This window comes from Ailuropoda melanoleuca, chromosome 8 (assembly GCF_002007445.2).
Source record: "Ailuropoda melanoleuca isolate Jingjing chromosome 8, ASM200744v2, whole genome shotgun sequence".
NCBI classification, from domain to species: Eukaryota; Metazoa; Chordata; class Mammalia; order Carnivora; family Ursidae; genus Ailuropoda; species Ailuropoda melanoleuca.
The window spans coordinates 26,645,151-26,660,113 of NC_048225.1; the positions used below are offsets into that span (position 1 = coordinate 26,645,151).

A 14,963-nucleotide genomic window follows, 5' to 3' on the forward strand; every position below is an offset into this window, starting at 1 on the left:
GAAATGTATTTACTGAAAGGCTGGAACTGCATCAACTCGCTGGGTCTGTGCTGATTGCCTTACGCTGATCAGAAGCTCTGATTGACAGAGATGTCTTAAATAAGTAAGAATGGGAAAACAAAATAATTAACACTTTATGTGGTTCCATGTCTCTGACCTACATCATTGCCCTTCTTTCTGAAGAACTTTCTAAAATTTCTTGTGAGACAGGCCTACTGACAACCAATTCCCTCAGTTTTTGATTATTTGGGGAAGTATTTCTTTTTCACCGTCAAAGGATAATTTTGCCTTATACAGTATTCTAGGTTAGTGGTTCTTTTAACACATGACATTTTTTAACCTCCTCTCTTCTTGATGGCATGTTTTCTGAAGTCAGATGGGATTCTTTTTTTCTTTTTTCTTTTTTTAAACTGGGCTATTTTAATGTTTTTGACGATAGAATAAGTAGTTCTCTTGATGACTGCAGATATGTCAGGCTGTTTGGTGGTATTCAGAACTACCACAGTAATGACGGTTTTCCTGACTGGTGTGTAGTCTCCAAAAATTATAAGGCGTTCCTTGTCTAAAACTGCTGTCAGATCAGCCGGACTGCATCTAGGCCCCATCACTTTTAGGATTATGGTAACCTGGGCATATTTTCCCCAAATAAGTTTGCTTCCTCATGTCCCAAGGCCCAACTCACATTCACTTCAAGGACAGTACCTTTGGTAATAACACCCAAAGTTGTTAACTTTTTAAGGGACCTCCANAACCTGGGCATATTTTCCCCAAATAAGTTTGCTTCCTCATGTCCCAAGGCCCACTCACATTCACTTCAAGGACAGTACCTTTGGTAATAACACCCAAAGTTGTTAACTTTTTAAGGGACCTCCACACTGTTTTCCACAGTGGCTGTACCAACTTGCATTCTCACCAACAATGTAAGAGGGATCCCCTTTCTCCTCATCCTCTCCAACATTTGTTGTTTCCTGCCTTGTCAATTTTTGCCATTCTAACCAGCGTAAGGTGGTATCTCAATGTGGTTTTGATTTGAATTTCCCTGATGGCTAATGATTTTGAACATTTTTTCATGTGTCTGTTAGCCATTTGTATGTCTTCATTGGAAAAGTGTCTGTTCATATCTTCTGCCCATTTTATGATTTGNATATCTTCTGCCCATTTTTTGATTTGATTATTTGTTTCCCATGTATTGAGTTTGAGAATTTCTTTGTAGATCTTGGATACTAATCTTTTATCTGTAATGTCATTTGCAAATATCTTCTCCCATTCAGTGGGCTGCCCCTTATAAAGTTAAAAATTGAGCTACTCTATGATCCAGCAATTGCACTACTGGGTATTTACCCCAAAGATACAGACGTAGTGAAGAGAAGGGCCATATGCACCCCAATGTTCATGGCAGCATTTTCCACAATAGCTAAATTGTGGAAGAGGCCGAGATGCCCTTCAACAGATGACTGGATTAAGAAGATGTGGTCCATATATGCAATGGAATATTACTCAGCCATCAGAAAGAATGATTTCACAACATTTGCAGCAACATGGATGAGACTGGAGGAGATGATGCTAAGTGAAATAAGTCAAGCAGAGAAAGACAGTTATCATATGGTTTCATTCATTTATGGAACATAAGAAGTAGGAAGATCGTTAGGAGAAGAAAGGGAAGAAGGAAGGGGGGGTAAACAGAGGGGGGGAATGAACCATGAAAGACTATGGACTCTAGGAAACAAACTAAGGGCTTTAGAGGGGAGGGGGGTGGGGGATTGGGATAGTCCGGTGATGGGTATTAAGGAGGGCACTTATTGCATGGTGCACTGGGTGTTATTTGCAAGTAATGAATCATGGAACTTTACATCAAAAGCTAGGGATGTATTGTATGGTGACTAACATAACATAATAAAAAATTATTATAAAAAAAAATAAATAAAACACCTATCTTAAAAAAAATCCAAACCCCAAAATAAATAACAACTGTAAAAAATAAATAAATAAAAAATAAAATAGCCTTAATAATGGAAAAAAACCCCCAAAAACCAAAAACCAAAAAAACCCCAAAACACCCAAAGTTGTATATAGTGGGGATGAGGGATTCTTTTTTTACACCAAGTGTTGGCAGGCAGAAAGTGGCTTTCAGTTCAGGCTGTGTTACATGGGTCTTTTTGAAATGTAAGCCCATTGGCTTAATGAATCTTTCATCTTTAGGTGGTTTTTGAGTAAAGCCATCTCCAACAAAGTGGGTTTTAGTAACCATCCTCTTCCATGCTTTCTTCTGTCTCTTTCCTGTTCGAATAACCTTTAATACTTCTGTTTCTCCCTGGGCACAAACTTTGGGTAAAGGGACTTCCCATTTTCCCGCTTTCTCTTTTCGTTTTCGTTTAATCATACTGGAAAGTTCTTTAGCTCAGGACAGTCCCTTCCTGTCCGGTAGACATGCAGGCATTGCTCCTTGTGGATTCTTTCCATCAGTCTTTTGTTTGGTGCTTCTCTTTTCATACATCTTGATTGTCTTTTTCGTTTGTATTTTCTCAGCATGGTGCTGTTTATGGTAGAGCTTAGCTTTCAGACCAGTCAGCTTTTTTGCCTTCTTTGAACATTCATGAGCCTCTTGACCTTTCTTTCTCTTTTCCTCATGGTAATTCAAACTGTAGCCATAGCGCTTCCGGTGTAACTCAATATATTTGTTCTGTGGCATGGTGACGGCCATGGAGCCACCAGCTCCAGCTCCCAGGGCACAAAGAAGCTCTCAATTTTCTAGAAGGCAGATCTGATTCTTTCTCTTGCTCCTCTATGTGTAAGGTGATACCCCACCCCTATCCCCACTAACTTCTTTCCAGATTTTCTCTTCGTCTTTGATTTTCTGCAGTTTCAATATGATGTGCTGAGGTGTAGTTTTTGGCCTTCTCTGGGCTCCTGTCTTGGTGTTCTCTGAACTTCTAGATCTGTGGTTTGGTGTCTGTCATTAATTTTGGGAAAATCTCCATCATATATTCAAATATTCATATATTCAAATATTTCTCATGGTCTTTTTTCTTTCTTTTCCTTCTGGTATGCCCATTATGCGTATACCGCGCCTTTTATAGCCACTCACAGTTCTTGGATATTATGTTCCTGTGGGGTTGTTTTTTTCCTGTCATTTTCTTTTTCCATTTCAGTTTTGGAAATTTCTGTTGACATTTCTTTCAACTCACTGATTTTTCCTCAGCCATGTCCAGCCTACTGATGAGCCCATCTATGGCATTCTTCTTTTCTGTTGTGGTGGTTTTGGGCTCTAGAATTTCCTTTTGATTCTTTCTTAGAGCTTCCACCTCTCTGCTTACATTGCCCATCTGTTCTTATGTATTGTCCCCTTTGCCTTCAGAGCCCTTAGAATATTGGCCGTCTGAAGTTCACAGTCTGATCATTCCAACATCTCTGCCATATCTGAGTCTGGTTCTGATGCTCACCGTTTCTTCAACCTGTGTTTTATGTCTTTTTGTATGTGTTGTGATTTTTTGTTGAAAGCCATGCAGGATGTACAGGGTGAAAGGAACTGAGGTAAATTGGTATTTTTGTGTAAGGTTTTATATTTATCTGGCTACGGGTTAAACAGTGTTTATTGTTTGCTGTAGCTATAGGTGTCAGGGGCTACAACTTCTGCTCTCCTTGTTTTTTTTCTACCTGATTGTCTTTGGGTTTCCCTAGAGACTTCTTAAATATCATCTGAGATGAGTAATTCTTTCAGTATACAAAATCCTTTTGATATGGAGGTAATTAACTTGTGGGAGGACGAGAAGCTTTCTATAGTCCTATGATTAAATCTCAGTGTTTCAGCGAGCCTGTGTGCCTGGACTGGGGGCTTTACAGTTGCACCTGTTTTATTTTGCTTTCCCCCCTTAAGTTGAGGTAGGAAGGCTGTCACAGACTACAGTTGGGTATTTCCTATTCCCCAGACTCTGTTAAAATAATTTCTCTTGGGATCAGAAGAACAGAATGCTCTGGGTGTGTTTTAAAAAGGCTACCTTTACTTCCCCGCTACTGAACACAAGAGGATTTTTCTCCGATCATCACTGAGAGAATCTGGTAGGGCTCCTGGAGGGGATATTTACAACTGTGTGTGTGGACCTGTGGAAGACTGGAGCGCCTTGGAGTTTGTAACTCTCTACGGTGTCCACCCTGTTCCTGTGGTCATTCCTGGATCACGGTGCAAGTGCTCCTATCTCACTACTCATTTCCACAAAGCTGTTTGCTGCGGGCTTCTGCTCCTGTAAGTTGTCACCGTCTGTATGTATGTGATTCACCCATCTGTCTCTTCAGTGTTGGGGGCAGCACTTTGCTCTGTGGCCTTAGTTCTCTGCTGGATCTAAGAAGAGTTGTTGATTTTCAGTATGCTCAGCATTTTTCTTGTGGGATGGGAGTAATGACTTCCCTCTCATGCCAGACTGGAAACTAGAAGTTCTATTTAATCCAATAATTATCACTTAACAAATTCAGTCTGTGTAGTCCATCAGGCAGAAAAATAATCGTGTGGGCCTTTAGTGTTGAAATGATGTGAAATGGAGTATACATTAACTTATAGCTACAACTATTGGTTACAAACTGCCTTATCACTTAACAAATTCAGTCTGTGTAGTCCATCAGGCAGAAAAATAATCGTGTGGGCCTTTAGTGTTGAAACGATGTGAAATGGAGTATACATTAACTTATAGCTACAACTATTGGTTACAAACTGCCTTTTTTTTTTAAAGATTTTATTTTATTTATTTTACAGAGATAGAGACAGCCAGTGAGAGAGGGAACACAAATGGGGGAGTGGGAGAGGAAGAAGCAGGCTCATAGCGGAGCCTGATGTGGGGCTCGATCCCATAACACCGGGATCACGCCCTGAGCTGAAGGCAGACGCTTAACCGCTGTGCCACCCAGGCACCCCACAAACTGCCTTTTTTTAAGAGAAAAAGAAGAAAATCATATAAGGGTGGGAGGAGGTGGGTCAGAGAAGAGGAGTGGGTATAAAATCAATTCTGCCTGTTATTCATGGGGAAAGAATAATCAGCAAATTCATTATAAATCCTTATGTTTATATAGGGAAGTCTTATTTATGAAGTACCAGCACTGTCCCACATGAATGAATTTGTCATATAATGAGCTATCATCCTTTAAATCGAACTTAAAACATTACAATCCTTTTTGATAGAGTTCTTTTTCTAAAATATATTATTGTTCTGTCTTATTGAGCAAAGCACAGAGAATATCATTTATCTTATTTTGTTACTCAGGTCATTATTGTAAACATCAGTCACAGAGCAACTCTGTTGTCATGCAGAGCAGCTCTCAAGGGCTCTGGAGGTGACTGGGGTCATTCGCACCTGACCACACTACCTGTCCTGCTTCCGGATGCTTCTCTACCTCCCCTTTTCACCAATTACTTTTAAAGCCCCCAGCTCATCTACTCGATCTAGGTAGAATTAAATATGTTTTATTGATATAAAATCTGTCTATTTTTCTACTAACATCATCTCACTCATTGCTTCCTGGTGCACACACAACAGTTGGAAAAACACTGCTCTATAGGACAGGGAGAATTGAAAATCAGCAGGGGAATCTGAATTTATGTTTGTTTAATTTCTAAGCAGATTATATGTACAAAAGTAAGTTAGAGGCTCTGGCCTATAGGCTAAAAAGTAAATAAATGGATGAAATGTCAGCTATACCATGGAGTACTATGGAGAAATAGAAACCATAGCAAGGGGTAGGAGGGCTGGAGGTTGAGGGAGTCATAGAAAAGCTTTTTGTGAAGATATTTCGAGTAGAGACCTGAAGGAACTTAAAAAAAAAAAAAAGGGTGAGAGAGAGAGATGAAACCACTGGGCTAGTGTGGAGTAGGGAGGTAGAACTTCATGTACAAAGGCCCTGAGGCTGGAATTCATGTTTGGGATCAGAAAAATAAGAGGCAGGGGTGCCTGGGTGGCGCAGCGGTTAAGCGTCTGCCTTCGGCTCAGGGCGTGATCCCAGCGTTATGGGATCGAGCCCCACATCAGGCTCCTCCGCTATGAGCCTGCTTCTTCCTTTCCCACTCCCCCTGCTTGTGTTCCCTCTCTCGCTGGCTGTCTCTATCTCTGTCGAATAAATAAATAAAATCTTTAAAATAAAAAGAGGCAACTATGACTTGGGCAAAGTGAGGGAGGGAGGGAGAAGGAGATGAGAACTGAGAGGTTGTGGGAGGCTAGATAATTGAAGCAGTCAGCTATTACCATGGAAGTGCCACAGATATAACTCAGAGGCACACGACAATAGCATTTTTTCCCCTCACTTTTGAATTTGTGGTTTGGCTGTGTTGGCTGTAGACTGTAAATTGGGCCAGGCCTCTTCAACAGAGGTTCATCTGGGACCCAGGCTGAAGAATCAGAACCTATCTCCTACCCCCAAATCTGTTCTCCAGAGTGCAAGAAGAAAAACTAATCTCCCCTGCGCTTTGCAATCCNTTTTTTTTAAAGATTTTATTTTATTTATTTTACAGAGATAGAGACAGCCAGTGAGAGAGGGAACACAAATGGGGGAGTGGGAGAGGAAGAAGCAGGCTCATAGCGGAGCCTGATGTGGGGCTCGATCCCATAACACCGGGATCACGCCCTGAGCTGAAGGCAGACGCTTAACCGCTGTGCCACCCAGGCACCCCACAAACTGCCTTTTTTTAAGAGAAAAAGAAGAAAATCATATAAGGGTGGGAGGAGGTGGGTCAGAGAAGAGGAGTGGGTATAAAATCAATTCTGCCTGTTATTCATGGGGAAAGAATAATCAGCAAATTCATTATAAATCCTTATGTTTATATAGGGAAGTCTTATTTATGAAGTACCAGCACTGTCCCACATGAATGAATTTGTCATATAATGAGCTATCATCCTTTAAATCGAACTTAAAACATTACAATCCTTTTTGATAGAGTTCTTTTTCTAAAATATATTATTGTTCTGTCTTATTGAGCAAAGCACAGAGAATATCATTTATCTTATTTTGTTACTCAGGTCATTATTGTAAACATCAGTCACAGAGCAACTCTGTTGTCATGCAGAGCAGCTCTCAAGGGCTCTGGAGGTGACTGGGGTCATTCGCACCTGACCACACTACCTGTCCTGCTTCCGGATGCTTCTCTACCTCCCCTTTTCACCAATTACTTTTAAAGCCCCCAGCTCATCTACTCGATCTAGGTAGAATTAAATATGTTTTATTGATATAAAATCTGTCTATTTTTCTACTAACATCATCTCACTCATTGCTTCCTGGTGCACACACAACAGTTGGAAAAACACTGCTCTATAGGACAGGGAGAATTGAAAATCAGCAGGGGAATCTGAATTTATGTTTGTTTAATTTCTAAGCAGATTATATGTACAAAAGTAAGTTAGAGGCTCTGGCCTATAGGCTAAAAAGTAAATAAATGGATGAAATGTCAGCTATACCATGGAGTACTATGGAGAAATAGAAACCATAGCAAGGGGTAGGAGGGCTGGAGGTTGAGGGAGTCATAGAAAAGCTTTTTGTGAAGATATTTCGAGTAGAGACCTGAAGGAACTTAAAAAAAAAAAAAAGGGTGAGAGAGAGAGATGAAACCACTGGGCTAGTGTGGAGTAGGGAGGTAGAACTTCATGTACAAAGGCCCTGAGGCTGGAATTCATGTTTGGGATCAGAAAAATAAGAGGCAGGGGTGCCTGGGTGGCGCAGCGGTTAAGCGTCTGCCTTCGGCTCAGGGCGTGATCCCAGCGTTATGGGATCGAGCCCCACATCAGGCTCCTCCGCTATGAGCCTGCTTCTTCCTTTCCCACTCCCCCTGCTTGTGTTCCCTCTCTCGCTGGCTGTCTCTATCTCTGTCGAATAAATAAATAAAATCTTTAAAATAAAAAGAGGCAACTATGACTTGGGCAAAGTGAGGGAGGGAGGGAGAAGGAGATGAGAACTGAGAGGTTGTGGGAGGCTAGATAATTGAAGCAGTCAGCTATTACCATGGAAGTGCCACAGATATAACTCAGAGGCACACGACAATAGCATTTTTTCCCCTCACTTTTGAATTTGTGGTTTGGCTGTGTTGGCTGTAGACTGTAAATTGGGCCAGGCCTCTTCAACAGAGGTTCATCTGGGACCCAGGCTGAAGAATCAGAACCTATCTCCTACCCCCAAATCTGTTCTCCAGAGTGCAAGAAGAAAAACTAATCTCCCCTGCGCTTTGCAATCCTCAAGCCTGCTCGAGTCCTGTCTGCTAATATCCCCGAAGTCAAAGCAAGTAATAGGGCCAAGCCCAAAGCTCACAGGCAGGAAGATCCACCCTGCCCACAGTGGGAGAGGAAAAGAGTAAGAACTATGCCCAGTAACTCAATCTTACACAATGAGGGAGGGTCTGTAGACCACTAAAAGTCTTTAACCTTTAGTCTTTACATGAAGGGAAGTCACTAAAGAACACTGAGCCAAGGATTGACTTGTTTTTAGAATGAGTAACTCTGATAACATGGGGAGAATAGATGTAAGGGTCCAGCGGTTATCAGAATAGTGGAGAGACTGTTACCATGTTGCAGATGAGAGATGATAGCCGCTTTGGCCATCAGGTGGAAGTGGGCATGGTTGGAATAGTCATTTTCTGAGTCTGTTTACAGGTGAAGCCATCAGGACTGGCNGAACTTAAAACATTACAATCCTTTTTGATAGAGTTCTTTTTCTAAAATATATTATTGTTCTGTCTTATTGAGCAAAGCACAGAGAATATCATTTATCTTATTTTGTTACTCAGGTCATTATTGTAAACATCAGTCACAGAGCAACTCTGTTGTCATGCAGAGCAGCTCTCAAGGGCTCTGGAGGTGACTGGGGTCATTCGCACCTGACCACACTACCTGTCCTGCTTCCCGATGCTTCTCTACCTCCCCTTTTCACCAATTACTTTTAAAGCCCCCAGCTCATCTACTCGATCTAGANTAAGATTTTATTTATTTATTTGACAGAGATAGAGACAGCCAGCGAGAGAGGGAAAACAAGCAGGGGAGTGGGGGAGGAAGAAGCAGGCTCCCAGTGGAGGAGCCTGATGTGGGACTNGTAGAATTAAATATGTTTTATTGATATAAAATCTGTCTATTTTTCTACTAACATCATCTCACTCATTGCTTCCTGGTGCACACACAACAGTTGGAAAAACACTGCTCTATAGGACAGGGAGAATTGAAAATCAGCAGGGGAATCTGAATTTATGTTTGTTTAATTTCTAAGCAGATTATATGTACAAAAGTAAGTTAGAGGCTCTGGCCTATAGGCTAAAAAGTAAATAAATGGATGAAATGTCAGCTATACCATGGAGTACTATGGAGAAATAGAAACCATAGCAAGGGGTAGGAGGGCTGGAGGTTGAGGGAGTCATAGAAAAGCTTTTTGTGAAGATATTTCGAGTAGAGACCTGAAGGAACTTAAAAAAAAAAAAAAGGGTGAGAGAGAGAGATGAAACCACTGGGCTAGTGTGGAGTAGGGAGGTAGAACTTCATGTACAAAGGCCCTGAGGCTGGAATTCATGTTTGGGATCAGAAAAATAAGAGGCAGGGGTGCCTGGGTGGCGCAGCGGTTAAGAGTCTGCCTACGGCTCAGGGCGTGATCCCAGCGTTATGGGATCGAGCCCCACATCAGGCTCCTCCGCTATGAGCCTGCTTCTTCCTTTCCCACTCCCCCTGCTTGTGTTCCCTCTCTCGCTGGCTGTCTCTATCTCTGTCGAATAAATAAATAAAATCTTTAAAATAAAAAGAGGCAACTATGACTTGGGCAAAGTGAGGGAGGGAGGGAGAAGGAGATGAGAACTGAGAGGTTGTGGGAGGCTAGATAATTGAAGCAGTCAGCTATTACCATGGAAGTGCCACAGATGTAACTCAGAGGCACACGACAATAGCATTTTTTCCCCTCACTTTTGAATTTGTGGTTTGGCTGTGTTGGCTGTAGACTGTAAATTGGGCCAGGCCTCTTCAACAGAGGTTCATCTGGGACCCAGGCTGAAGAATCAGAACCTATCTCCTACCCCCAAATCTGTTCTCCAGAGTGCAAGAAGAAAAACTAATCTCCCCTGCGCTTTGCAATCCTCAAGCCTGCTCGAGTCCTGTCTGCTAATATCCCCGAAGTCAAAGCAAGTAATAGGGCCAAGCCCAAAGCTCACAGGCAGGAAGATCCACCCTGCCCACAGTGGGAGAGGAAAAGAGTAAAGAACTATGCCCAGTAACTCAATCTTACACAATGAGGGAGGGTCTGTACACCACTAAAAGTCTTTAACCTTTAGTCTTTACGTGAAGGGAAGTCACTAAAGAACACTGAGCCAAGGATTGACTTGTTTTTAGAATGAGTAACTCTGATAACATGGGGAGAATAGATGTAAGGGTCCAGCGGTTATCAGAATAGTGGAGAGACTGTTACCATGTTGCAGATGAGAGATGATAGCAGCTTTGGCCATCAGGTGGAAGTGGGCATGGTTGGAATAGTCATTTTCTGAGTCTGTTTACAGGTGAAGCCATCAGGACTGGCTGGTGGATTGAGTTTCAGGTGGGAGAGAGGGCTAGCGGTCAAGGACTCCAGGTCTTTTAGTTAGAGGACCTGGAACCATGTGCAGGAAGACTGGCCAGAGAACAAGTTTGAGAGTTGGGAGTGTAGAATCAGGTGATCTGTTTTGAACATGAAGATTTGAAATGTCCAGTAGGCTTTCATTTTCTTTTCTTTTTTTTTTTTAAAGATTTTATTTATTTATTTGACAGAGATAGAGACAGCCAGCGAGAGAGGGAAAACAAGCAGGGGAGTGGGGGAGGAAGAAGCAGGCTCCCAGTGGAGGAGCCTGATGTGGGACTCGATCCCACAACGCCAGGATCACGCCCTGAGCTGAAGGCAGATGCTTAACGACTGTGCTACCCAGGTGCCCCTGTCCAGTAGGCTTTCAAGTAGAGATGACAAGCTGGCAATTGCCTATATGAACCTAGGGCTCGGGAAAAAGGTCCAGGCTGGCGATGGGGTTAAATAAAAGTTTGGAATAGTCTTAGACCTGTATTTATCTTGGATGTTGAAAATAATATTTCACGCAGAGTCAGACTCTGTTATACAATCTCTTGTGGGCGGGAATCTAAATCCTCTCCTTATCTACTGGCTTTTCCCCCAAAACATAACACGCCCAAGCCCTCTGCTCCCTCTCCTGCTTTTTCTCTGTCCCTTTCTTTCATTCTTAATTGACATTTTTGAAAAGTAATTTACTCCCTCATTTCTATTCATTCCTTTATCAACTGGAATCTGTATTCTGTACTGCTACAGCTATTAAAAGACGGCTGTGACCCAAGCCTCCAAACTCTGCACAAATCCAGAGTGCACTCTAGAGTGCTTCTTTCATTGCTGCATTCAAATTGTTGCCCCCACCTCTCCCCTTCCTGAAACCCTACCTCCGGCTTCTGCAGTGCTTCCTCCTCACCTGGTTTTCCTTGTGCTGCTCTGGCTGCCATGGCTTTGTCTCCTGTGCTCTCTTTCCCTCCTGTGCTTGCCCCGGTAACACGGGTTTTGCCCATGACCCAAGCTGTTAGCTTTCTCCATGGGAAACCTCATCTCTTTCCTGAATTTTCACTGTTGTTGATGTGTCGGGGCTGCCCAAATGGTCGTCTCTGACTCTGATGCCTTATTTGAATGTAATCAAATTATTTCCCTCTACATATAGCTTCCATCCAAGTCAACGTCCAGTAGGGACCTCAATCTCAGCATATCCAAAAGGAAACATCCTCTGGTGATTGGAGAGGTAGAAACCATCACTCTTCCTGTAAGCTGAGTGACTCAGACCTTCCTATAGATATTATACTCCCTTGTCCCCATGCCAACACCCATTCACCTCTGAACTGACATGTGATGTTCCCACAGGAGTATGTCTTCTAAACCATCCTTTCCTCTGTTTTTAGTTGTCTCTGCTTTACGACATCGGATTCAAATAGCAAGTCCTCTGAGAAGGCTCCTCTGAGTTCATAACCAGGATACGGTGGTCCTTCTCGGGACCCTGCCAACACCCTATTCACATGCCTCATTAGATGTCGACATTATGTACACATCTTTTTGTTCAGCTTTCAAAATCGGACTTCTCCAGGGAAGAAGGCTGTATTCATCAGTGTGCTTCAAGTACTGACATCAGTACTCAGCACTTGGTAGGATCTCAATAAATGTTTCTCAATTTAAGAGAAATGACATTTGGATCAATGAATGCAACTAAAAACGAGCAAGGCCCGGGTATAGCCATGGACCTGTAGTCTTCTAGACCTCATAGCTTCACCTCTGGGATTTGTAATAACTTTGGTCTATTCACAAGCTTTTTCTTCATGCCCACTATACACACATAATGAGAGTGTGCTCGTGACTGTGGGCAAAAGCACTAGATGATTTACATGAATTCTGACATCTCCTCTGAAAGAGAAAGTAGCCCAATCATCCCCAGCTAGATGATGAGTGTGTCTCATGTTATTTCCAGGCAATGTAAGGTTTTATTTTTGTCGTGCGCCAAATGGACTTGGTGTCAGGCAGTCAAATGTCTGGCAATCTGCCTAGCTGAAGAGATAACATGAGTAGTGAATAGAACATTATTGTGTGATAATGATTTCCAGCAGCTATTGAAGATAAATTCCAATGCAAAGTAGAAAGCTTTCTTTCTAGGGGAGAAGATATCGATCCTGTGGCCACTGTAAATAAAATGAGAATCACAGGTGTAGAGAGAATCCCATCCTGTCATTGCCATTGAGTTCTGACTGAGAAGGACCTGCCTTCTGAAGCCAAATGAAAGACCAACTTTGCCTATCAGCAGTTCGATGTTCCCCCGATGCTGTTACTTTCATCTAGGGATGTGTCATGGGAATGAGATGCAGCATGGGAGCACAGGTTCCGTCATCATGTTGGGAATACAGTTCCTACATGTGAAATCAAACAAAGGCCTCTGTGGACCCACCATGGTTTAGCCCACTATAGTCCCTAGGATCTTGCTCAGTTCTTGGAGAGAAGCTGTTTTATGAGTCAGACATAGGTTAGGAGCCAAGATTACTGAATTGTTTTATAGACTTAATGGTTGGTTAAAACTGGAGTCTCTTTTTCTTTATCTACAGCTTGAGATTGAGGATGTGATTATTCTTCATTAGCTTTTGAAGAACTGATCATTACAGCCTTTCTAGGTCATAGACTATTCAATCTGGGAAGGACCTTAAGGATCATCTCATGCAATCCTTTTATTTTTTTCAACCAGGAAATGATGACCCAGAGATAAGTAACATTGCAAAGGGCATAGTTAACTTGGCCACTTTATTTTATTTTATTTTATTATTTTTTCCTGGTGAAGCATTATCGGAACATATGACTCCTTATAACCTTACTAGAATTCTGGTGATTGTAGAGGATGTTTTCTTTGGGATAGCACTAATTTACTCTAGAATGAGAAAATTTTCATGGGGACCTTTCAAATACTTAAGGGTCAGGAGGAGTGCGGACTCCCTCTGGCTTTGGAGGCTAGATGGTATATTGTTATATTGCTTCCCTGGATAAATGCACACTGTCTACCTGGTGCCTTCATCTCACCCCGAGATCAGCTACCAGTAGGTGCTACGTTTTGCATCTCCAAGATCTCTGGAGGGTCCCGAACTTGAAGGTCACTAACTTAAAGATCTATACCAGGTGGATTTGTGCACCTCACACATCAGTGAAGAACATTGGCAGGGTAAATGTGGCTGGAGATCTGTGGCTGGAAGGTCAGCCAGTGAAAAGCTTGCTCAAGTGGCTGATGGGACAATGGCAAGTGCGTTTACAATAAATCCAGATAAAATGCAAGAGGCCATTTTGATTACCCCTCAGCAATAGGTGTGTAAGAACTCCCATCATGTTGTTAATCTCTCGACGCCAGTTAGGAATAGCAGTTAGAAGGTTGGGAGTTTAGGGGCAGGGGGACCAGGAGAGACTCACAGGCTCTTTGTCTCTCCTCACAATCTCAGAGATGTACCCCCATTGATCCCCAGTGGATTGTGTCCCGTGTTTATTGCCACATGGATGGGGGCCTTGATGAAGGCTTTTGTACATTCAGGTTTTAGCCTAGTTGCTAAAGTCCCTGTGTTGATCAGTATACGTTCCTACTACTGTGGACAGAGTATCTATCTTAATCTATCTCTCTTTCTCTCTCTCTCTCTCTCTCTCTCTCTATCTCTATCTCTCTATCTCTCTATCCCCAAGTTATAAACACTTCTATAAAAACATTTCTGTTTTTCATTAAAGAAAAATACCTATTGTTGTTAGTTTTGTGTCAATTTGCTTTTGGAGAACGGAGAGCACTGTGGATAGAGAGAAATTGGAAATGTCTCTTTCTAAAAGACCTCAACGAACGTGATATTGCAGCTTTTTTATGTGTGCGTTTGAACGGGTTAAGAAGCCATATTTATGATTATACCATCCCAAAGTGAGTTCCCTCTTTTTTGTACTTCCATAGCTCTTACTGTCTGTACCAGTCATTTGACAGTTAATTATATACTGCCATGTGCCATTATAATTTAACTTCTTACATATTTATATTATTGTGTAAGTGGACTCAGATCCTTGAGGGAGAGAATTGAGTATTATGCTTCTTTGTTTCCTCTCTTACACCTAACAGAATGCTTTGTGCACAGTCTGCTGTCAAACAATATTTGCTGAATAATCCACCACACGGAATTTCTTAATGCCGCTGCATAATGGTCCCAGAGAGAATGTTGCATAAAAAGAGACAATATTCTTCCTAGTATTAAAATATTTGGTGAAATGCTACAATAGCGATGTTTCAAAGGTCTGCAGATTAAATGGCTGGGGGAGTGTGCATTAGCTGTCGGTGTGTGTGAGCCCACGCACATGTGGAACATTTTTGTGTGCATGTGCTGGGGAGTCTGTTCCTTTCTTCTCTGATTTGGGGAACTTTAATCAATCCCTTCGATTAAGGATGGAGAGGACTGGCCACATAA

The 14,963-nt window shown here is 42.2% G+C and overlaps 1 protein-coding gene and 1 pseudogene across 6 annotated transcripts in view; one reads left to right on the plus strand and one right to left on the minus strand.

Annotated features, from left to right (window-relative positions):
* The window catches only part of NTM (neurotrimin), a 965,418-nt gene that overhangs the window by 664,895 nt on the left and 285,560 nt on the right, over positions 1-14,963 (plus strand). The window lies entirely within an intron of this gene.
* LOC105236426 lies at positions 595-2,689 on the minus strand (annotated as a pseudogene).